The sequence below is a fragment of the Dendrobates tinctorius genome, unplaced genomic scaffold (genome assembly GCF_039654945.1).
Source record: "Dendrobates tinctorius isolate UK_male_01 unplaced genomic scaffold, ASM3965494v1 ptg000192l, whole genome shotgun sequence".
Taxonomy (NCBI): domain Eukaryota; kingdom Metazoa; phylum Chordata; class Amphibia; order Anura; family Dendrobatidae; genus Dendrobates; species Dendrobates tinctorius.
Window position 1 is genome coordinate 11,579,957 of NW_027361859.1, and position 23,629 is coordinate 11,603,585.

At 43.7% G+C, this 23,629-nt stretch overlaps 1 pseudogene; it reads right to left on the minus strand.

The window, feature by feature from the left end:
- Positions 1–2,163: 2,163 nt before the first annotated feature.
- The window catches only part of LOC141055871 (uncharacterized), a 90,910-nt pseudogene continuing 69,444 nt past the window's right edge, over positions 2,164–23,629 (minus strand).

Below are 23,629 nucleotides of genomic sequence, written 5' to 3' on the forward strand. Positions count from 1 at the left end.
TTGAACCCCCAAGTGCTTCACAGAAGTTTATAACGCTCAGGCATGAAAATAAAATCATTTTTTCCACAAACATCATCTTTTACTCCCCAATTTTTTTATTTTCCCAAGGGTAACAGGAGAAATTGGACCCCAAAAGTTGTTGTCCAATTTGTCCTGTGTATGCTGATACCCCATATATGGGAGTAAACTACTGTATGGGCACACGTTGGGGCTCGGAAGGGAAGTAGTGTCGTTTTGGAATGCAAACTTTGATGGAATGGTCTGCGGGTGTAATGTCGCATTTGGAGAACCCCTGATGTGCCTAAACAGTGGAAACCCCCCACAAATGACCCCATTTTGGAGACTAGACCCCCCAAGGAACTCATCTAGAAGTGTGTTGAGCACTTTGATCCCCCAAGTGCTTCACAGAAGTTTTTAACGTAGAGTCATAAAAATAATCATATTTTTTTTCCACAAACGATAATTTTGCACCCAATTTTTATTTTCTCAAGGGTAACAGGAGAAATTGGACCCCAAAAGTTGTTGTGCAATTTGTCCTGAGTAGGCTGATACCCCATATGTGGGGGTAAACCACTGCTTGGGCCCATGGCAGAGCTTGGAAGGGAAGGAGCACCGTTTGACTTTATCAATGCAGAATTGGCTGGAATTGAGATCAGATGCTATGTCGCGTTTGGAGAGTCCCTGATGTGCCTAAACAGTGGAAACCCCCCAATTCTAACTCCAACCCTAACCCCAACACACCCCTAACACTAGCCCTAACCCTAATGGGAAAATGGAAATAAATACATTTTATTAATTTTATTATTTTTCAATAACTAAGGGGGTGATAACGAGGGGTTTGATTTACTATCTATGGCGGGTTTTTATGTTTGGCAGCTGTCACACTCTAAAATACGCTTTTTTTTGCATCACCACATTTTGAGAGCTATAATTTTTTCCAGATTTTGACCCACAGAGTCATGTGAGGTCTTATTTTTTGCGGGACGAGTTGACGGTTTTTTTGGTACCATTTTCGGGTAGATGATATTTTTTGATCGCTTTTTATTCTGATTTTTGGGATGCAGAATGAACAAAAACTAGCATTTCATGAATTTTTTTTTTGGGGGGGGTGCGTTTACACCGTTCCGTGTGTGGTAAAATTGATAAAACCGTTTTATTCTTCAGGTGAGTACAATGACAGCGATACCTCATTTATATTTTTATGTTTTGACACTTTTATTCAATAAAAACAATTTTATATAAAAATATAAAATATATTTTTGCATCGCTTTATTCTGCGAGCTGTAACTTATTTTTTCGCTGATGACGCTGTATGGTGGCTCGTTTTTAGCGGGACAAGATGACGTTTTCAGCGGTACCATGTTTATTTATATCCATCTTTTTGATTGCGTGTCATTGCACTTTTTGTTCGGTGGTATGATGATAAAGCAATGTTTTTTACCTTGTTTTTTATTTGAAGGGGTTCACTAATGGGGTTAACTAGTGGGACAGTTTTATAGGGTGGGTCGTTACGGACGCGGCGATACTAAATAGGGAGAAGCCACCTCCCTGCAGGACCCGGAGGGCCCCCACAGCCATCTTGGATCTGGGGGCCTGTAGGGAGGAGGCCCTCGAGACAACGCGAGCACATCGCGTTGTTCTGAGGGTCTCAGGGAAGCACGCAGGGAGCCCCCTCCCTGATGCTTCCCTATGCCCCTGGGACACTGCGATCATGTCTGATCGCAGTGTGTCGGGAGTGGTCCGTGACCGCTCCTGGCACATAGTGCCGGGTGTCAGCTGTGATAATCAGCTGACACCCGGCCGCGATCAGCTGCGCTCCCCCCGTGAGCGCAGCTGATCGCTATTACGTTCTATCCCGTCCACGGTCATACAGGCCCGGGTCACCTGGACGGGATAGTACGTCATGTCAGGAAGGGGTTAATTTCTTCCAGAGCTGTATATGTGTGTGTGTATATATATATATATATATATATATACATACATACATAGACGCACACATTATTATATATAACAAATATAATCGAAGATACATATATTTTGTGTGTGTAAACATTATAGTTGAACATGGTATGTAATGATATAATGATCTTCAATGGAAAATGTAAAAGAAGAGGTTGTACGAGGAAATGACATCACATTTTTTTTTTGTTAAATAATATATTTTTATTTAGCTTGCAAATCCGCAGAGAAAACCATATTAAAATCCCGCATCAAATCTGCATCAAAACCACATCAAAACCGTGCAGATTTTCAACTGTGTTTTCTGCCAAGAGAAGCAGAATCCACGCAGAATTTTACAGAGGCAAATCCGTAATGTGCGCACATACCCAGTATTCTCAGGTAAAGGGGAAGAAAAGTGATAAGACCAACTCGAATTATTTGATTATGTAATTTATTTGCATAGTCTTTCCTCCTCTATTTTGCAAGTCAACAAACTGATAGGCCTGGACAATTTGTAATCAACATATCAGCAAACATCATTGTTCCATGACCCTGTATCACTAGTCATCCAGGATTAGAGCACAATATTATAGGTTTAAACAAACAAAAGTCTGTTTTCTTGAAGAACCAGAAAGAAACACATAAATTCAAAAGCCAACATATAGATAATAGTCTATTCCTCCTGGCTTACTGAAAATAGAGGTCTGGTTAATTAAGATACAATGCTGTGTTGTCGCATGAGCCCTGCATCCCATCAGTGTTGGTGTCACTGTCCTCATGTTTAGACAAATTGAATAATAAAAGTAAGTCAGAGAGAACCCCTGGTTTTCTGTTGATGTTCAATTTGTCTGAAGGCCACGACAGTGAATCCGCAGCTGATTGGGTGCAGGGCTCATGTGATGTAACAACCTCACATGAGCACCAGGAACTCGAGTGCCAACACACCTGAAACGGCATCAGCAGAAAAGGTGAGTATGAGTTTCCAACACTCTGAACATGAAAAAGGCTTCTCCCCTATGTGATTTTTTTGGCGTATAACAAGATTCCATGTCTGGTTAAAATATTACCCACATTCTGAACATCACAAATTCTTCTCCATTGTGTGAGTCTTCTGGTGACTAAGAAGATTTGATTTATTCACAAAACATTTCCCACATTCTGAACATGAAAAAGGCTTCTCCCCTGTGTGAGTTCTCTGGTGTATAACAAGATTCCATTTCTGCTTAAAATATTTCCCACATTCTAAACAGTAAAACGGCTTCTCCCCTGTGTGAGTTCTCTGGTGCTTAAGCAAATCTGACTTTTGGTTAAAACATTTCCCACATTCTGAACATAAAAAAGGCTTCTCCCCTGTGTGAGTTCTTCGGTGTGTAGCAAGATTCCATTTTTGGTTAAAATATTTCCCACATTCTGAACAGGAAAAAGGCTTCTCACCAGTGTGGGTCCTCTGGTGCTTAACCAAATCTGATTTCTGTATAAAACATTTCCCACATTCTGAACAGGAAAAAGGCTTCTCACCTGTGTGGGTTCTCTGGTGCTTAACCAAATATGATTTCTGTGTAAAATATTTCCCACATTCTGAACAAGAAAATGGCTTCTCCCCTGTGTGACTTCTCTGGTGTCTAAAAAGATCTGATTTCTGGTTGAAACATTTCTCACACTTGGAACAAGAAAATCTTTTCTCTGCTGTGTGCATTTTTTGATGTTTAAGAAAAGACTTTCTGAGGTAAAAATTATTTCCATATTCTGAACACGAAAATGGCTTATTTGCTTTAGGAATAATTTGTTTTTTAATGCTTATTTTGTGACTTTTATTTTCCTTAGCAGTCGGTAATGAATCATAAGACGAGACCTTTTTCAAAGGTTCAGATGACAGATCTTTACTGTGAAGGGGTGATGGTATATCTGAAGTAATGGCAGTCACTTCAGTTGCATCCTGTGGGACCCCGAGATCATCCGATTTAAAAATTGAAGATGTCAGCTGTCCCTCCGATATCCTGGCACAGTCATCTGCTAAGAAAAAAAACAAATTTTTTTTTAAATAAAATATCCTTGAAATTTTTTATTTTTGAACATTTCTAGTTAAAATGTCTATAATAATGGCAAGTTATGAAAAAGTATTTAATTACTCGCCAAGACAATGACAGTTCACAGTCTAATAGAAAACCTCATAGGATGAACCAGTGAAGCATGGTGTTCAACTGTTTGTTCCTTCTGCCTCCTAAATATGGAAAAATAAAGCCACCAAAAAAGGTTATGTAGGTCAAAACTATACCAATAAAAACCTCGACTCAAATGATAAAAAACAAGTCTCCACTCCCAGTCAGGTCCATCATCTGCCAATGGAAAAACAGAAGTTTTCATATTATTAGTAGCTCAAGGGCTGTTGAAAAGCAACAAGGCTTCCATAAACAAATCCAGTGAGAAGAACCCACTTCATTTATGTTTTTCTTGTCTCCAGGAGCACAATCTGGGCACTATATATTCAGTAGCAAAATGGCATATTTTCACTCTCCAACATCCACTGTGTGTCAATTTCGGAAAAATGCCTGTGGAGTCAAAATACTCACTACTTCAAAAGATTAAAGGTTATAGGTTCCAAAATAGAGTTACTATATGGGGATTTCTATGGCTCTAGTTTTCTGCCATTTTGTCATATTAGGGCTTCTGCAAATTGTGTGCCCCATCTCCTCTGGACCGGTTCCTGCAACTTCTACATCTGTCAACAGGAGCCGCCTTATTCAATCTGCAGGTGACGCTGGTGATGGAAGAGATGTCAGAACCAGTAGCTCTGGCTGGCGCAAGCTCTATCCAGCCACTAAGATTAGGGTGACTGGGACCAGTAGTACCGTACAGTCTGGTATTATGGGTGTGTGTGCTGTCCAGCTAAAGTAATCTGCTCCCTGCTTCAGCCAATTGGAAAGCACCACAACATTCTAAAGCTCAAAGCATATAGCCAGAAGCTGCCAGATAGTCTTGTTCTCCTTTGGTTCAGACTCGGCTACCTGACTATTTTTCTTGCCATCTCACACCACTAGCTAGAACAGCTAGAAACATAATGACCCAAGCCTATGATTCGCTGTGTGAGTCCAGATCCATGTATATGGGTTAAAGGATAAAGGTTAAAGCAATCTATGGGATCTGGAAAATGGACAACATAATGTCAAGCATGTTCGTGGTGGCCATTTTTTGAGCTGCCCGGTGACCATGATTTATGCCCCCCATACATTGTGTCTGCAAAGAATTCCAGCAAGATCTGCATTAAAATAGCTAAATGGTGCTTCTTCCCTTCTTAACCCTGCCATATGACATGAGAGTAGTGTACAACTGTATATAGAGGCTTGTCGAATTCAAGAGAAATTGGAAAATAATTTGTAAGGTCCATTTGTTTCCTTTGTGAAGAATTCCATAGATATCACCACATAAATGATATGCGTCAGATTTGGGGCCTGATTAGGAACACAAAACTGGCTGCAGGAAGTGGTTAAATCACAATATTTTGAGCACCAACTACTGTAGTCAAAAACTGACCATAGACAATAACACATCTACTGAAATGATCAAACTAATCAATCTTCATCAGTAAAAAATGAGTAACTAGTGGTGAAACTTCTCTGGGGTAAGTAGAGTATGGGGCTTGGTAGCTCTTGGCAATTAAACTATCATAAGATCCAATATTTTCTAGCACATGAGTTTCAAGATGAAATATTAGACAATTAAAGAAAACTTTTTATAATACTGCAGAGCTGAAGTGTCTTAAATTTAGATCTCGGACATTTGGCAGAGGCAAAGGAGACCTTTTTTTAAAGACTACCAGTGAGTTACAGACTCACATCAGGCCGATTCCACTACAATCAAACTATCATACAAAATGAATATGTAAAAAAAATACAGAATCAAAAAACACATTACATGTTAGGAGGAAGAACATCAACACTAAACCTGAGTTGCACGCACTTCTGGTGGACCAATGGAGCTATTATGAGTCCTGACCAGAAGAGTAGAAATTTGTGCTCCCAATTTCAGGAGAGATTGTGCAGTAATCTGAATTCTTTAGGAACAAACACATAATGGAATTTATGTTATGGAGTGAATCCATGAAACCAGGGCTGGAGCCATGCCAACACATCTCCTGCAGGTGTGAATAAATGTATATTACAGCCATCAACCAGGCACAGCTTAGAGATATATCATGGTACAGGTGTAATGTTTTTTTGTGTAGTTTATCACAATCGTGTTTTAAGTTGGTTTTAAAAGAAATTGAAAATTAAGGATAAAAAGGAAACTCGAAATTCACACTTGGCCTCACTGCACATTCAATGCTGTTGATCATAAAAGTGAAGTTTGGCCAGAAAGACTGGACCTGGTCTTGTAGCGACCATATGAGAACATTCAGCAGCACAGAAGGGAGAGAAGGGAGATTCATCCAATAAGATATCAGGGTTCTAGGAAGCCAACAGCATCGCCATCATTAACCTCCACTTTCTCTTACAGGCCCATCATAAGTTTTTCTTCAAGTGATTTTCTAACTTGTCAGCACATTCTACGTACACTGTGATTTTACTTTGAAGTTTTCAGACCTGGGTAGATAATGGTCAGCATCTTCTAATCCCAGGGGTAGGTGGATCTCCAGGTTGAAAGTTCTATAGAAAAGGGCTTTCAATGCCCAAAGTCATTTGAACAGTTTTGGATGGAGGAGAATGTTGGGGGGGTCTTGACTAGAGATGAGCGAGCACTAAAATGCTCGGGTGCTCGTTGCTCGAACCAAGTAATTCCTAATGCTCAAATGCTCGTTTTGAGTAACGAGTATAATGGGAGTCAATGGAAAATCCAAGCTTTTTTACGGTAAACCCTACAAAAAGGTCTGGGAGGGGGGGGCAGTAAAAATATTCAAATGAATGGGAAAAGTGCTGAATGGAAGGAGAACAGCATGGGGAAGACATATAGAAGCATCTCTAACTCCCAGATCGCTGCTGAGAATTGTGTCACACTTTTACTCCACTTTATGGAGTGACAATTAAACATTCCAAACAGACAAAAAATTGCATTTTACATGAAACATGATGTTAAGAAATATTTTTCCCTGTATAATGACTTGTATATAAGACCAAATGTAAAAATGATTTAAAAATACAACAATTTAAGTAAACCAAAATTATTATTTTTTTATTAAAAAATAGGAAATTTCAATTTCACTTAAGAAACAAGCAAGAACTGCCAAAAATAAAGAACTCAGATACACCCTGTGTTAGGCATAAAGGAGGGCCTTATACACATTATGTTTAAATTGTCAGGAAATGTACTCCAGACTAGAGATGAGCGAACTTGTTCAGAAAACGTTCAAAAATCTCAAATTTAGCACAAATGTAGCGCATTCAGATTCGTGTTCGGTTTTACGAGCATTTTTACTCAAAGTTGGAAAAATTCGATCACAGTTCGGTAAATAATTGCGTTTCCACTAATGCTTTTGTTTTTACTTTGGCTAGGATAGTGGTGCTGTATGATAAGCGGGAGGGACGGGGGGACATGTTTGATGAGGGGAGATGGTGTGGAGAGGTTAGAGGAGTGGCACGCTCTTTCCATCCTCCCCCCTTCATTTTATGTGTGTTGACTGGCAGCCAGAGCGCAGAAACCATCCACAACATCATGACAAGGTCTTCTGTGATTGTCTGCTGAAGTCACATGTCGCTGGCCATATAAAAAGCGAACATCTTGTTTTGCTGATGCCATTTTCTCAATGTCACAGTGCAGAGCAGCCACTCCTGATAGCGCTGCAAGTGAACTTGTCAGTTAGCTAGATAGGATCCCGTCCTGAGTGAAATCGATCTTCCAGCATCTATCTAGATTTTGCAAAAACAATGTGGCTCCATTTGCTAATCCAAATCATTTGTGATAAAACTGTGTTTCAGAGACAAACCAAAAGGCCAGATTTCTACTTAAAAATCATTAGGTATAACAGTGTTGTTAAGGCACACTATCTAAGAAAAGAAATAGTGATTGTTCATTTAGTGACGGGTGACTGACAGCTGTGGGCCTAAGCTTGTGAAACAGCAAGTTACAAGAGGGGAAGGTTAAATATAACATGAGTGGGAAAAAGCGAGGTTGAGGTGGAAGGGGGTACAGACTTGATGATGGACGTGTACGTGGGTTAGGTGTTAACCACCGGGGTTGGAGGTGATCCTGGTGAGAATCCAATACCAAAGGATGCGGACTCTATTGTGGTGTCAGGGCAGGAAGAGGAGGAGGGTGATTCTCAAGGTGAGGAGTGCGAGAACAGACAGTATGACAATGAGGTTGTAGATTCCACTTGGTGTGAACCCAAAGGTATGCAGCTGAGTAGCTCAGCAGAGGAGAAGGAAGACAAGAAGGTTATGTTGCAGATTCCCACACAGACATGAAGAGATGCAACCATGACAAGCAGTGCATCCTCAGCCCTAACTCTGGCTATGGCCAGCACCGGTCGAGAGTGTGCAGTTTGCAAGTTTCCGTTGATGGTGAGAGTCTGATGGGTTGCGGCAGAGAGTTCCAGAGTATGGGGGAAGCACGGGAGAAGTCTTGTATGCGGTTGTGGGAACAAGAGATAAGGGGGAGTAGAGAAGGAGATCTTGAGATGATCGAAGGTTGCGTGCGGGTAGGTACCTAGAGACCATGTCACAGATGTATGGAGGAGACAGGTTGTGGATGGCTTTGTATGTCATGGTTAGGGTTTTGAATTGGAGCCTCTGGGCAATAGGAAGCCAGTGAAGGGCCTGGCATGGGGGGAGGCTGGGGAATAGCGGGGAGACAGGTGGATTAGTCGGGCAGCAGAGTTTAGGATGGACTGGAACGGAGCCAGAGTGCTAGAGAGGAGGCCAGAGAGTAGGAGGTTGCAGTAGTCAAGGTGGGAGATAAGAACATGCACTAGTGTTTTTGTGGTTTCGTGGTTGAGGAATGAGCGGATCCGGAAAATATTTTTGAGTTTGAGGCGGCAGGAGGAGACGAGGGCTTGGATATGTGGTTTGAAAGAGAGCGCAGAGTCGAGGATCACCCCAAGGCACCGAGCGTGTGGGACTGGGGAAAGAAAGCAGCCATTGACATTGATGGATGGGTCTGGTGGAGGGGTAGAGTGAGATGGGGGAAAGATGATGAATTCTGCACAACACATGTTTCTCAATCCACCATAACATCTCCACCTGCACCTTACTCACATTCCAGCAGTTTGTCCTGTTCTCTATACTACACCCTATCTCAGCACAGTAGCCACCCCTCTGTCCCGCAGTTTTGGTCACATAAAACAATGTGTCCTACATATGCCAAAGCAAAGAGCTTGAACTCCACCATCTACAATCTGTTGGCCACGGAAACGCTGCCTTTCCGACTGGTGGATACAGACAGTTTCCTAGAGATGATGGCCGTCGCAGTCCCTCAGTACTATTTGCCCAGTTTCCATTACTTCTCAAAGAAATCTGTGCCTGCGCTACACCAGCATATCGCCATCATCACCCATTCTCTGAAAAAAAAAACTATGTCTGTCAAGGTGCATTTCACAAAAATCACTGACTGTGGTGGAGAAATAATAAAACTTAACTTTTAATAATATTGTGAATAAATAATAAATCAAATCATCCACCATGCTTGTGTGCAGTCTGTCCAATCAGACCCCTATCAAAAGTGGATCACAAAGGACACCGATATAAATATTAAAAATATGACACTGTATTCACAGATACCCTCTGATGATATAGGAGAATATCACTAGGTATCCTTTCTTAAGGGAAGTGTTTAATAATTATTGCATTATACCCTTATCCTGAGGATATACCACTGCATTATTCCTAATTATTGACAGCCATTTCACAAGTAGACTGTCAGTAAACTAAAGTGTTTATGTTATTGCACATTGTCCCCAACGGAATAACAAATCTCCCTAATACAGTCTGTTGACCACAAAAAAGCTCCTTTGCCCAACTGAAACAAACGAGGGATATCCAGGAACTGAATGGATACACTCATTCACTCAGTCCCCAGAGGCCACCTCTCATAGGCACGTGCTATCCCTTTATTTAAATTTGAATAATGTATATATCTACAGTCTGCCAGAGATGCTGAGCCGTATTGATAGCAGTGTCGCTGCAGTGTCGCCTCGTCCCTGCATTTATAATGGAACTAATATATTCACAGTCAGCCTGAGATAATTGGCTCTGTCACACCTCGGCAGTGTCGCCTCAACGCGTTTCGCCCTACACAATTGTATTAGGGCCGTGGCTCTCATCGTGGCCGGAAATATGATGCTCCAATGTAAATTCAAAAGTACAAAGCTAAAGGATTAAGCCTCCTGATGTACCCTTATGCAATAGCCTGGAGGAGCAAATATGGGCAGGGACATTTCATGTCACTGACTGGGTGCTGAGTGGCTCTGGTGGCTGGTGGTCAAGGGGCTGCTTCACAAGTCTTTGAATCCCCAAGGCTTGCAGGAAAACCCTCTGTATCTAACAGTTCCTCCACTGCTTCTGCCTCCTCCACCCGTGCCCTCAACTACTCCCTTAAATCAGACATGCATTCCAACAGTGAAACACAGAAAAACCTAATAAAACGTGTAAAAATACTTTGTTGTAAAAAAGTAACAATAAACAGCAAGTGCTAGTAAAAAGATGATAAAAAACAGGGTATTTGGTTGATACGTTTTTGCAAAAAATGTATACTAAACCGCTCTACCAAACGTCAAGGTAACTTGTGTCAGAGCAGTCCCTAACTGATGTATTTAAAAACCTGAACATGTGTATAATACCTATATGAGCAGGATTCAGACAGGTGATGTCCGATGTGGACACACTGCAGAGAACGGCTTATATATGCATGGCCCACAAGGAAGGGGTGGAAACCTCCCTAATCTTGTAAAAACAAGAAACCAATTAAATGCAAACACATGGGCCATGCACACAGTGAACAAGTCTGTAGGACAATGTTCACACCACCAAAAGACTGAAACACAGAAAAACACAATAAAATGTGTAAGAATACTATGTTGTAAAAAAGTAACAATAAAGAACAAGTGCTAGTAAAAAGATGATAAAAAACACCTGGTCATATACAGTAGGTATTATACACATGATCAGGTTTTTAAATACATCAGTTAGGGACTGCTCTGACACGGGTTACCTTGACGTTTGGTAGAGCGGCTTAGTAAACATTTTTTGCAAAAAATGTATCAATCAAATACCCTGTTTTTTATCATCTTTTTACTAGCGCCTTCAACATGATGCCCGTTGTAACAACCCTGCTGGCATCACTGCATGGCCTCCCATCCCCGCACACCAACTTACTTGCTGCTCCAGGTCATGCGGTGATTTCTGTCTGCTGCCATCTCCATGCGCTATGCCTCTTGTTTTCCTGCTTGCTCTCTTCATGTTTCCTGACTGTGTGTATAGGGGGGCGGCGCCTGAACTCTCTGCTTCTTATGCAGTCAGGGTGCACCGGTCCATAGAATCATAGAATCATAGAATCGTAGAGTTGGAAGGGACCTCCTGGGCCATCTGGTCCAACCCCCTGCTCAAAGCAGGATTCGCTAAATCATCCCAGTCAGATGCCTGACCAGCCTCTGTTTGAAGACTTCCATTGAAGGAGAACTCACCACTTCTCGTGGCAGCCTGTTTCACTCATTGATCACTCTAACTGTCAAAAAGTTTTTTCTAATATCTAATCTGTGTCTCCTCCCATTCAGTTTCATCCCATTGCTTCTAGTCTTTCCTTGTGCAAATGAGAATAAAGTTGATCGTTCTACAATGTGACAGCCCTTTAGATATTTGTAGACAGCTATTAAGTCCATTCTCAGTCTTCTCTTTTGCAAACTAAACATTCCCAAATCCTGCAACCTTTCCTCATAAGACAGGGTTTGCAGACCGGTCACCATTCTGGTCGCTCTTTTCTGAACTTGCTCCAGTTTGTTGATGTCTTTTTTAAAATGTGGTGCCCAAAACTGGACACAATATTCCAGATGAGGTCTGACCAAAGAGGAGTAGAGGGAAATAATGACTTCACGTGATCTAGACTGTATGCTTCTGTTAATACATCCTAGAATTGCATTTGCCTTTTTTGCTGCTGCATCACATTGTTGACTCATATTCAGTCTGTGATCTATTAGTATACCCAAGTCTTTTTCACATGTGCTGTCACTAAGCCCTATTCCTCCCATTCTGTATATGCTTTTTTCATTTTTATTGCCCAGATGTAGTACTTTGCATTTCTCCCTGTTAAAAACCATTCTGTTAGTTGCTGCCCACTTCTCCAGTTTATTTAAATCTTTTTGAATCCTCTCTCTCTCTTCTCTAGTATTAGCTATCCCTCCTAGCTTTGTGTCATCAGCAAATTTAATCAGTTTACCCTCAATTCCTTCATCTAAATCGTTGATAAAGATGTTGAACAATACAGGGACAAGGACAGAGCCCTGTGGTACCCCACTTGAGACATTCTTCCAACTGGATGTGCAGCCATTTACGACCACTCTTTGGGTCCGATCACTAAGCCAGTTATGAATCCACCTAACAGTTGCCTTGTCCATTCCATACTTAGTCATTTTTTCAATAAGGATTGTATGAGAGACCTTGTCAAATGCTTTGCTGAAGTCAAGATATAGTATATCTACAGCATTTCCTTGATCCACCCAATCAGTGATACCGTCATAGAAGGAAATTAAGTTAGTCTGACATGACTTATTAGTTACAAACCCATGCTGACTCTGTTTAATCACTTCATTCTTATCCAGGTATTGACATACATGTTGTTTAATAATTTGTTCAAAGATCTTTCCTGGTATAGAAGTCAGACTCACCGGCCTATAGTTGCCTGGGTCCACCTTCTTCCCCTTTTTGAAGATAGGAACAACATTTGCTCTTCTCCAGTCTTCTGGCACTTCTCCTGTTCTCCAAGAATTTTCAAAGATTATGGAGAGGGGTTCAAAAATTTCTTCTGCTATCTCCTTCAGTACTCTGGGGTGTAATTCATCTAGACCTGGAGACTTGAATTCATTTAGGTTAGCTACCGTAAGTGTTTCCTCACTATCTTTCTGTTTATAGATATCCTAGATTCTTCTATTCCCTTAATAGGACAGTGAAGAACAGTTGATGTTACATTTCCTTTCTGAGAGAAAATTTCCATTTTATAAACATTTTGTTCTTCCTTTTTAGCATGTGCTTAAGTTCTGTGTTCATCCATCCTGGTTTCCTTAAATGCTTCCTATTCTTCCCTCTTTTCGGAATTGTTAACAACTGTGCTTTGAGAATTTCATTTTTCAAGATTTCCCATCCTTCCTGGACATTTTTGTCTTTAAGGATATCCAGCCATTGGATCCCTCCAATTCTCTTTCTGAATCCCTTAAAATCTGTCTTTCTGAAATCTAACCTTGACGTCTGAGTCTTCACAGGTCTTCCGCCTCTAGTTATCCAAAATTCTAAAATAGCATGGTCGCTACCTCCTAGGGTCCCAGCCACTTTTACCTCCTCAACCATTTCCTCCCTGTTTATAAGGATTAGATCCAAGGTAGCAGTTCCCCTTGTTTTCTCCCCTACCTTTTGGAAGATAAAGTTGTCAGCAAGAGAGGATAAGAATTTCCTTGACCTGTTAGTTTTGCCTGAGAGAGATTCCCAACAAATGTCTGGATAGTTGAAATCTCCCATGACAACTATGTCATATTTTTTGGAGAACTTGGCCATTTGATGCATAAAGAGTTCATCCATATCTTCAGCTTGCACAGGCGGCCTGTAGTAAATGCCTACAATGGTGTCCTTTCCATTGTTCTCTCCTTGTATTCTTACCCAAACAGTTTCCACAGAACTTCCAGTCTCTGAAGCTTCAATCTCTGTGCAGATATACGCGTTTCTAACATACAATGCGACACCCCCTCCTCGTTTATCAAGTCTGTTTCTTGCAAATAAGTTGTATCCTTCTAGTCTTGTATTCCAATCATGTGTATTGTCCCACCAAGTTTCAGTGATTCCAATGACATCATATTTCTTTTCCTGTGTTAGTAGTTCCAATTCTCCTTGTTTGTTGCCCATGCTTTGTGCATTAGTATAGAAACATTTTAGTTTGTGATTGGTTTCTCTTTCTCCAATATTTTTATTAATTAGATACTTTTGTCTTTGTTCTTCCTTTCCACTTCTAATAGCAGGGTTCTCAATAGCATTTGTCAGGTGTTTGGCTTTTTCTGGTCTTTTGCTTCCCTTCCCATGTTGTTCTAGTATAAAGCTCTCCTTACAAGTGTAGCAAGGCGACTTCCAAATACATGCTTTCCAGTCTTCGTAAGGTGCACCCCATCTCTAGCAAGTAGTCCATCGTATAAGTAGTTCACTCCGTGATCCAGAAATCCAAATCGTTGCTGACGGCACCATCGACGTAGCCAGTTGTTCACCTGCAGAATCTTATTCCACCTCCTTGTTCCATGGCCATCCACTGGGAGGATGGAAGAGAAGACCACCTGCGCTCCCAGTTCTTTCACTTTCTTGCCTAAGTCTTCAAAGTCTCTGCAGATGGTTTCCAGGTCATTTCTTGCGGTGTCATTTGTCCCCACATGTAGTAGCAGGAATGGGTAGTCATCTGTAGGTCTGAAGAGTCCTGATATCCTGTCAGACACATCTTTAATTTTTGCACCTGGAAGACAGCACATTTCTCTTGAAGTTATATCCGGTCTGCAGATAGCGGCCTCTGTTCCTCTCAACAGGGAATCCCCCATGACCACCACTCTCCGTTTCTTCTTCACAACATTTTTCTTTCTCCATCCAGGAGGACTCTGAAGGCGTACAAGGTTGCTGTTTGTTGGCAAAGTCTTATCCTGATGTATTTCTTCATCGTTTTCCTGCGTGAGAGCCTGGTACTGGTTTCTGAGCAGTATGGGTGCTGACTGCCTCCTGATCCTCCTGCTTCTCTGGGTCACATGTCTCCATTCCTCTGTTTCTTCAGGTGCACTTCAAATTTCTTCTCTTTCTGTAACATGAAGAGATAATTCTGCTCTGTCCAATCTGTCCCCGACCAATCACCTGGAGCCCTTTACTATATAGGGTCGCCACACCCACTAATCCTGGCCTGTGCAATGTCTATACTCAGTTAGTGTTTTGCTGCTGAGGAAGCCAGGCCCTGTTCTGTGTATCTCCTTCCCTGGAGGAATACTCTAGCCTTGTTTTGTATTCTTTGTCTGCCCTCCAGGAGGCTGCATATTCTGGTCTCTGTGTCCCAGTCCTAGCCTTGTGTTTTCTTGTCCTTCTGCCACTCAGGAGGCTGTATATCCTGTACCTTGTCTTGTACTGTCTCCTTGTCTGTGGCTTCCGCCCCTGCTGTGTCTTCCTTGTGTCTTCCCTGTCTGAGCCTCTGCACCCTTGCAGCTCTGTCTGTGCCGCGACTCCCTTGCCGCTCTGTCTGCTCGGCTCCTTTGCCGCTCTGCTCCCTAGCCGTTCTGCCTGCTCGGCTCCCTAGTCGCTCTGCCTGCTCGGCTCCCTTGCCGCTCTGCCTGCTCGGCTCCCTAGCCGCTCTGCCTGCTCGGCTCCCTAGCCGCTCTGCCTGCTCAGCTCCCTAGCCGCTCTGCCTGTTCGGCTCCCTTGCAGCCCCGCCTACTCCGCACTCCTGCGGCTCAGTTCCTAACCTGTTCCACTTCCTGCCTAAACCTATACCTGCCCCTGCTGTGTGAACAGGCCCCTACCTGTTCCTTCATACACCACACCACACCTGCCTGTCCTGTGTCTCCAAGCCGTGCCCGCATGTCCAGTGTCTCCAAGCCGTGCCCACCTGTCCAGTGTCTCCAAGCCGTGCCCGCCTGTCCAGTGTCTCCAAGCCGTGCCCGCCTGTCCAGTGTCTCCAAGCCGTGTCCGCCTGTCCAGTGTCTCCAAGCCGTGCCCGCCTGTCCAGTGTCTCCAAGCCGTGCCCGCCTTTCCAGTGTCTCCAAGCCGTGCCCGCCTGTCCAGTGTCTCCAAGCCGTGCCCGCCTGTCCAGTGTCTCAAGCCGTGCCCGCCTGTCCAGTGTCTCAAGCCGTGCCCGCCTGCCTGGTGTCTCAGCCGTGCCCGCTTGCCCTGTGTCTCAGCCGTGCCTGCTTGCCCTGTGTTTCAGCCTGCTAGTCCCTCACACCTGTCCAGGTGTCCTGTTCCTGAGTGGGATCAGCAGCCACAGCCAGACACCACCCTGGAGTGGCACCCGGCAGCTACCTGCCGCACAAGCCTGACCTCACCATCAGAGGCTCCAGTGAAAACCAAGGTAGCTGTCGTATTGACGCCCAGTCACGCACCTTCCAGGGTAGTCTGGGCTGTGGCAAAGTGGGGCCACAACCCCCCGGTTGCGCCAATCAGCTAAGGCTGGTTTCACACTTGCGTTTTTTGCGCTGTTTTTTAGCGCAAAAAAGCATGTGTTTTTTCCCCTATCTTTTACATGGGTGCGCATAGGTGCGCATACACATGCGTTTGTACGCGTATGCGTTTTTTTGTAGTGTGTCTGAGCTTCAGCAGAGCCTGTTGCCGCTTTGCTGAGGTAGTGCTGCAGAGCATCCAGCTGATGTGGAGGATGTGAGATTGGAGACGGAGGAGGAGCAGGAGGGGGAGCAGGAACTGCGGTAGGAGGTGAAGTAAACCCTGATAGAAGTATGATCAGCAATCCGCGGCGTCTGGAGCACATGTGCCATGCCAGTATATTAGTCGACCCCAGCCTCCACAATATTTACCCAGTGAGTTGTCAGGGAAATTTAACGTCCTTGGCCACAAGTACTTGTCCACGTGTCGGTCATAAAGTGGGCCATCCCAGTAAGTGCCTTGATAAGGACATGGGTGATGTTCCTGGACACATGCTGGTAAAAGGCGGAAACGACTCACCGAGAGAAAAAGTGGTGACTGGGGACCAAGTACGAAGGGACGGCTGCCGCCATGAGTTGGCGGAAATCCTCCGTGTTAACAAGACGAAAAGGCAACATTACCAAGGCACAGCCTGGAAATATATCTCTTTAGCCTTTGGGTGGTTTGCTGCAAGCTTTCTCTTTCATTTCAAGTCCTGGGGTAGGTACAGCTGAATGCAGTGCTGGGACAAGGATTTGGAATTGCCTGATGATGGTGTCAGAATGTGCAAGGATAAGTGCAGGGTAGGAGGCATCTATTCCAGTGTTTTGGACAGTGGATTGAGAAGCACCTAGAACAGGAGAAGAGTCAGTGATGTCACCCAATGGCACCAATCATGGATCGAGGCATTTGGCCCACCGAGTCGGGTGCTTAGATGACGTGTGCCTATTCATGCTGATTGTGGTGGTTAGGTTCTTAGTGGTCAGGCCCCTGCAGATCTTGGCATGGCACAGGTTGGAAATGGTCATTTTGTTTGTCTCAGAACTTTCTTTAAAAAATCCCAGACTGGGGATCACCTATTTGAAGGAGAAATTCAGGAGTGCCGTGCTCTGCGGAACAGTTGCTCGCCTTCTCCCTCTGGTCACTCCACTGCCTCTTCCTTATTGTTTTGGTGATGCCAGCTTCCCAGATTGGGTTGGTGACGTTGTTATCCACTATCTTGTCTTCCACCCACCCCGGCACCCTTGTCCTCCTACTTTGTGACTTATCGGCAACTGTCTCTCATCATCATCCTCCTTAGCCAAAATTTACTGTTCCCCACTCTCCTCTTCTTGTAGCCGTAGCAGCGCTAAGGTTTGTGCATCACTAAACAGCATGCCCTCCTGTCCCTCTTGGAGCATGCAGGTTCAGAGGCCACAATCAAGAAATGCTGTCAAGAGCTCCTTCGAGTGTCCTCTTTTGGGATTACTAGTCTCCTGGGATTCAACATGGTGTGAGAAAGGAGGATCAGGGTGAGAATTAAGTGATCCAGACTATGGACTGGTGAGACTGGACCATGTAGAAGACAGGGTAGTGCTGCCAAGCTTGCTGGAAGCATTATCTGCTATCCAACCGACCACTTGTGTGCACTGCTCTGGCTCCAGAAGTGGTGTACTGTGCCTCCACGCAAGGTGGGACAGGAACTTATTTGTCGTGGATGACCAGGTTTCTTGTACTTCAGCAACAGACATAATTGCACCTGCCCCACATCCTTGGCATCTGCATGCACCTTCCTCAGAACTTCAACTTCCCCATCCCTTAGGCTGCTTTCACATTTGCGTATGTGTGAGCAGCGTTTCATCTGCAGCAATCCGCATGCGTCACGTTTCCCTACCTTTAACATGGTGTACGAAGGGACATGCGTTTGCATGCATTCGCATGGAAACGCGTACGCATGCGTCATTTCGTGGTGTCCGGCGAACGCATCATGTTGCATTTTTTGAGGTGTCAAAAGTCCCTCAAATATGCACAGGCATGCGCATGAGTTCGTAAAAGAAAGCATTTCTGTCTATGGAAACGCATGCGTACACAAGGACATGTATACGCATGTGTTCGAAATGCATGCTTTTTTCATATAATCATGTCCAGGAAATGAGACATGCCCATTGGGTGTGGCTTGTGTCAAGGAAATTCTCCGAACGCATGCACTGAAAAATGCATGTAAAAGACGCATGCAAACACAGCGTTTTTGTTGTCATGCGTAAGCTGATGCGGATAAACGCTCCGTAAACATGCGATTGCATGCATTTTGACATGCGTTTGCGCATGCAGATGATAGGCTGTGCACACAAACGCTAATGTGAACCTAGCCTTACTACACGCCTTAAGTATTTTTGTAATTGCTAGGTCTCTTAAAACCAAGTTTATTTTTAATAAAAGAAAAAAAATGTTCACCTGCAGCAGTCAAAGCCATTTTTGTAACAGAAAGAATGCAAAATTGTAAGGCTGACAATCAAATACAATCCAGAAAAATGTTTCAACGCTTTTTTAGAGTGTTATATATCACAGAAATGTACCCCAGACCATGGGATAATATATGGCTGTGAAATGTAACCCTACAAAATTTTTAACTTTTTTTTAGTTTTAAAGATCACAGAAATGTACTCCACACTATGGAATGGTGTATGGGTGAGAAATTTAACCCAGGAAAATGTTTCAACAATTTTTTTGTAACACAAAAAAGGACCTCAAAGCACATAATACTTCATGGATCAAAATATATTCAATTTTCTCAGCCCCCCACCCCCGCCAAAAAAATGCTGCAACTATATATTTGCCAACGGACTGCACAGCCATAATCCCAGTGTGCAGACTGTATTGTCACTCTCCCTGCTCCTGCGACTCTCCCTCTGTAGGCTAAATGCAGATTGTATGTGGTACAAACAGATAAGCTATCAATTAGCCATTAAAAGGGCTGTTAGTATGATGTGTCAACTTCAGCACCAGTATCAGCACTACAGGCCTCCGATTCATTATACTTTACACACACAGGCCTAGACAAACACTTTCAAATAACAGTAATTCCACAACCAAGATGTCTATGGCTTTACAGTGACGCGCAGGCAATCCCTGCATGCTTATTGGTTGTGAAATATGCATCCAATCATATCTGAGTAATGCGGACATCCGAGCACCGTGAAACTCGAGTGATAACAGAGTATCACAGAGCACGTTCGCTTATCCCTAGTCTTGAGGAAAAATGGTGATCACAGCCGGACTACACCACAGATAACAAAACCACAGCCAGTGACTGAGAAGAATCTGTGAAATTTAGTGGTAACTACTCACCTGGGTAGTCATATGTAGGAATCTCCTCTTTACACAACTCATCACCCCTCACATATGTCTCTGTAGAATTAATATGGGTCAGATCTTCACCCTGAAACAAATATTGTAAAAGTCACAGACAGATGGAGAAGTCACATCTATGATCAGCTCTAATCCTGCCATCTCCACCGTTCTCAATACACAAGTATAAAACATATAAGATAAGATAATCCTTTAATTGTCCCACCATGGGGAAATTCAGAAATAATCCTGGTGGATAAAACAAGACTGAGCACAAGAGCTTCACAGCGGTTTACACAACATATCAGAGATCTCCTGACACCTTCTCTCCATCTACCTGATGATCCCGAAGAACATTGGGATCTTCTTCTTTACACTCCTGTGGAAGAAGAGGTTGTGGACATCTCTCTGGTGTTGTCCTCTTACTGGATAGATCTGGAGGAAACACATACAGGGACTGAATTCATTCTTTACATACAGATAACTATAGACCATGTGTATTTAGTCCTGTCTATTTACCTGGTGATGTGAGGGGCTGGGGAACCTCCATCATCACGTCCTTGTACACATCTTTGTGTCCATCTAAATACTCCCACTCCTCCATGGAGATATAGACAGCGACATCCTGACACCTTATGGGAACCTTATAGAAAACATATAATGATACCGTCATCCCCACCGATCCCTTCATAGCATTACTGTATAATGTCCCAGCAGCATCACCTCTCTAGTCAGCAGCTCAATCATCTTGTAGGCGAGTTCTATGATCTTCTGGTCATTGATTTCCTCATGTAACAGGTGTGGTGGAGGCCCCGTGATTGGGGTCAGGGGTCTTCCCCATCCCTCAGACACAGGGTCCTGACAGCGCTCACTAGAGGTCTTTTTCACTACTGTGTAATCCTGGTTATGGAGAGACACATTAATAAATCTCACTACAGACATTTCCAGAGTCCTCACCTCTCCAGTTCTGTCCATCTGTTATTCCCATAGATAAGAATGATGTAATGTGACGTCATCAGAATCTCTCACCTCTCCAGTAAGCCGGAAGAGGATCTCTAGGGTAAGGTGTAATATTTTTACTGCGATCTTGTCTCCTTCCATATCCATATTTGATGGGTAAATCATGAAACTTCTCTTATATAGAAGACCTCCCCGAGAGGTTCTGATATTGTAGAGAACTGAATAAGAAGAAGATGAGCCAATGTAACACCATAAAAATCCTCTGTATTTATACAATTACTGAAGATATAAGGATATACATATCATCCTTCATTGAGCAGGGGATGGACACGATGATCCTGGAGGTCCATTCCCACTCTAACATTCTATGAGATTTATCATTTTACAATATTTAGTTTTCTTCTTTACAGTGGAAAGGTCTAGGTGGTCAACAAGTAAGTAGGGAAACCTGGTGTCATTGTATCGGATGGGGTACACAGAAAGAGATGGATTCTCAAAAGAGGGGTGCTATAGCTACAAATGGGGGGCCTCAAAAGCCCCAAGGGCCTACTGAAGGGTTGCTTGAAGCCACAGTTAAGAACTTAATTTGTTGGAGGTGTCAGTGTTCTAAGCATGTAGCCCCTCGGTGTCACATGTACACCGAAGCAATGGACTGCAGTGTAGGGCAGCACAGTTCGTATTATACCTATCTGGCTTCCAGTGTGGACTCTCAGCCTGGAAGGGGGCCGCAGGTATGTCCTGTGACAATAAACTGAGTACTGGTGACTGGACTCTTGGACACGGGGAGCCTAGTGACCCATGTAAACGCCACACTCCTTTACCATTTGATCCCTGGAAGGATTTTGGGCATTCTCTTTATTCACAGGGATGGTAAGGACTACACTTTCGCTCGAGTGACTATAGACATTAACTGTGGCACTGTGTCCCATGAAGTTGGAGTGGTCAAGGACCTGATACACCCAGTTCTGTTATAATAAGGCTGGACTTTACCCTATTCTGGGACTTATGGCAAAAAGGGGAGGTGCCAAGTGACTCAGATAAGTACAAGTTCGTCCTAAAAAACACCCCATCACAGTCAGATGCAGATGTGTTTCCTCTTTGTGTGATTGCGGGCGAGGAAAAAGAGACAGCGACCCATGAGTCCAACATCGCTGTGTTGGAGACTTTCGGGGAGAATATTGGGACTGCTCATCTGAAGGACCTTAAGCTAAAAGGGGCATCTGATAATGTCACCAATTTAAACGGGTTGCTCAAGAGCCAGTGACTGACAGCAGGTCTCCACACGTTGCAGTAAACAGGGATTTGCTATATTGGATGACAAAGCTGGGAGAGAGGTATTGGAATAACTGGTAGTACCAGGGCCCTATAGGGTGTCAGGACTCACTTTTGTAGACTCTTAGTGCCGTCACCCATTATATCACACTTGGGGTTTTGTGGATATTGCAAAGGAGACATGGAAAGCAGAAGTTACACCCCACCAGAGCATCATCGAGCATGTGACCCAGATGCAGGAGAGAATTGCAGAGGTAGTGACGATTGTGAGAGAAAGCCTTCTCCAGGCACACGAGGCTCAATGAAGGGTCTACAATTGATCAGCAAGGCTGAGATAGATTAGCCCTGGAGATCAAGTCGTAGTCCTTTCTGGTAAAGTGACAAGGGCCAAGCGAAGTGGTCAAAAAACTGAGCGAAGTTAACCATAAGGTCCACCATTCTGGGAGAAGAAAACCCTACCAGGTCTACCAGGTCAACCTGCTCAAGCCATGCAGTGATAGCGAGCCGGGGGAAGCTCCCTGCCTGGAGCCAATGTCGAGGATGTCAAGGTGGAAGAGACACTATCACCGGCCCAGGAATAACAGTGCTGAGAACTCCTCCAGCGAAACAAAGATCTGTTTTCAGAGTTGCCGGGATGTACTCAAACCATGGAGCATAAAGTTCTGACGGAACAGCACTTGTGGGTAAACCTTAAGATGTATCAAATCCCTGAAGCCTGCCGCAATATGATTTTGAAGAAGGTGAGAAGAATGCTGAGTCTGGGCATCATCAACGAGCAGCTGATCCAGTCCTAATGTCCTTGTGCCAAAGTAAAAATGGGGAATGGCAGTTTTGTAATGATTATCGTATGATGAATGAGGTGTTCATGTATACGTAAGTGATGCCCCAGATCAATGAGCTCTTTGAGAGATTGGGGGTCAATGAATCAACTACTGAGTCCCATGAGGTTGGCATGGTCCAGGATTTATTGTACCCAATTATCATAGGCTGGGACTTTGTGTTGTTTTGGGACTTGAGGGGGAGGGGTAGAGACCTTGATTGCTAGGGTAAGAGATGAGTTGGCCCTAAATAAGTCTCACCAACCCCAGAGCCTGACAGGCTTCCCTTCTGTGTAATGGTGAAGAATGAGGAGGTAGTATTCTCTGAGGCTGAAAATGCTGAGATAGGGAGGACCAGAGGAAATTTTGGATCTGCCCAACATAGGCACCTAACTCTAAAAGAGACGTTTAATAAAGTAACTCTTATAAAATATAATTGTGCAGGAATTGAGGGCTGAGACCAAATTTTCTATTTTATGATGAGTGGGGACTTGTACCTGGTTACTAAGTTTAGAAAGGAAATAGTAGAGCAGTGGTTGGTACCAGGACCCTATAGAAAGGGGTGTTGGACATGGCCCATTCCCATGTCCTGGGTGGCCATATGGTGTGAACAAAACCCAAGAACCGGTAAATCAGAGGTTATATTGGCTCAGCTGTCATTGGGATATCCTAAGGTATTGCATGTCCTGTCTCACCTGCCAGTTAAACGCTAGGGATATCTCCTCCAGGCCCAAGAGGTTCAATCCCGGGTTTACAACCGGTCAGCCAGGGTGAGGTAATTCAGCATCGGGGATCGAGCCCTCGTATTTATTCCCACGGTAGAGTATAAGTTTTTGGCCAAATGGCAAGGCCCCCCATGATGTGGTAGAAAAGTTGGGTGACGCAAACTACAAGGCTTATCAACCGGGAAGTTGTAAGCAGTGCCAGGTCTACCACGTCAATATTATCAAGCCATGGCACGACAGGGACCCTGTTGAAAGTTTATGTTTGCTGATCAAGCCAGAAGGGGACATTGAAGGTGTCACTATG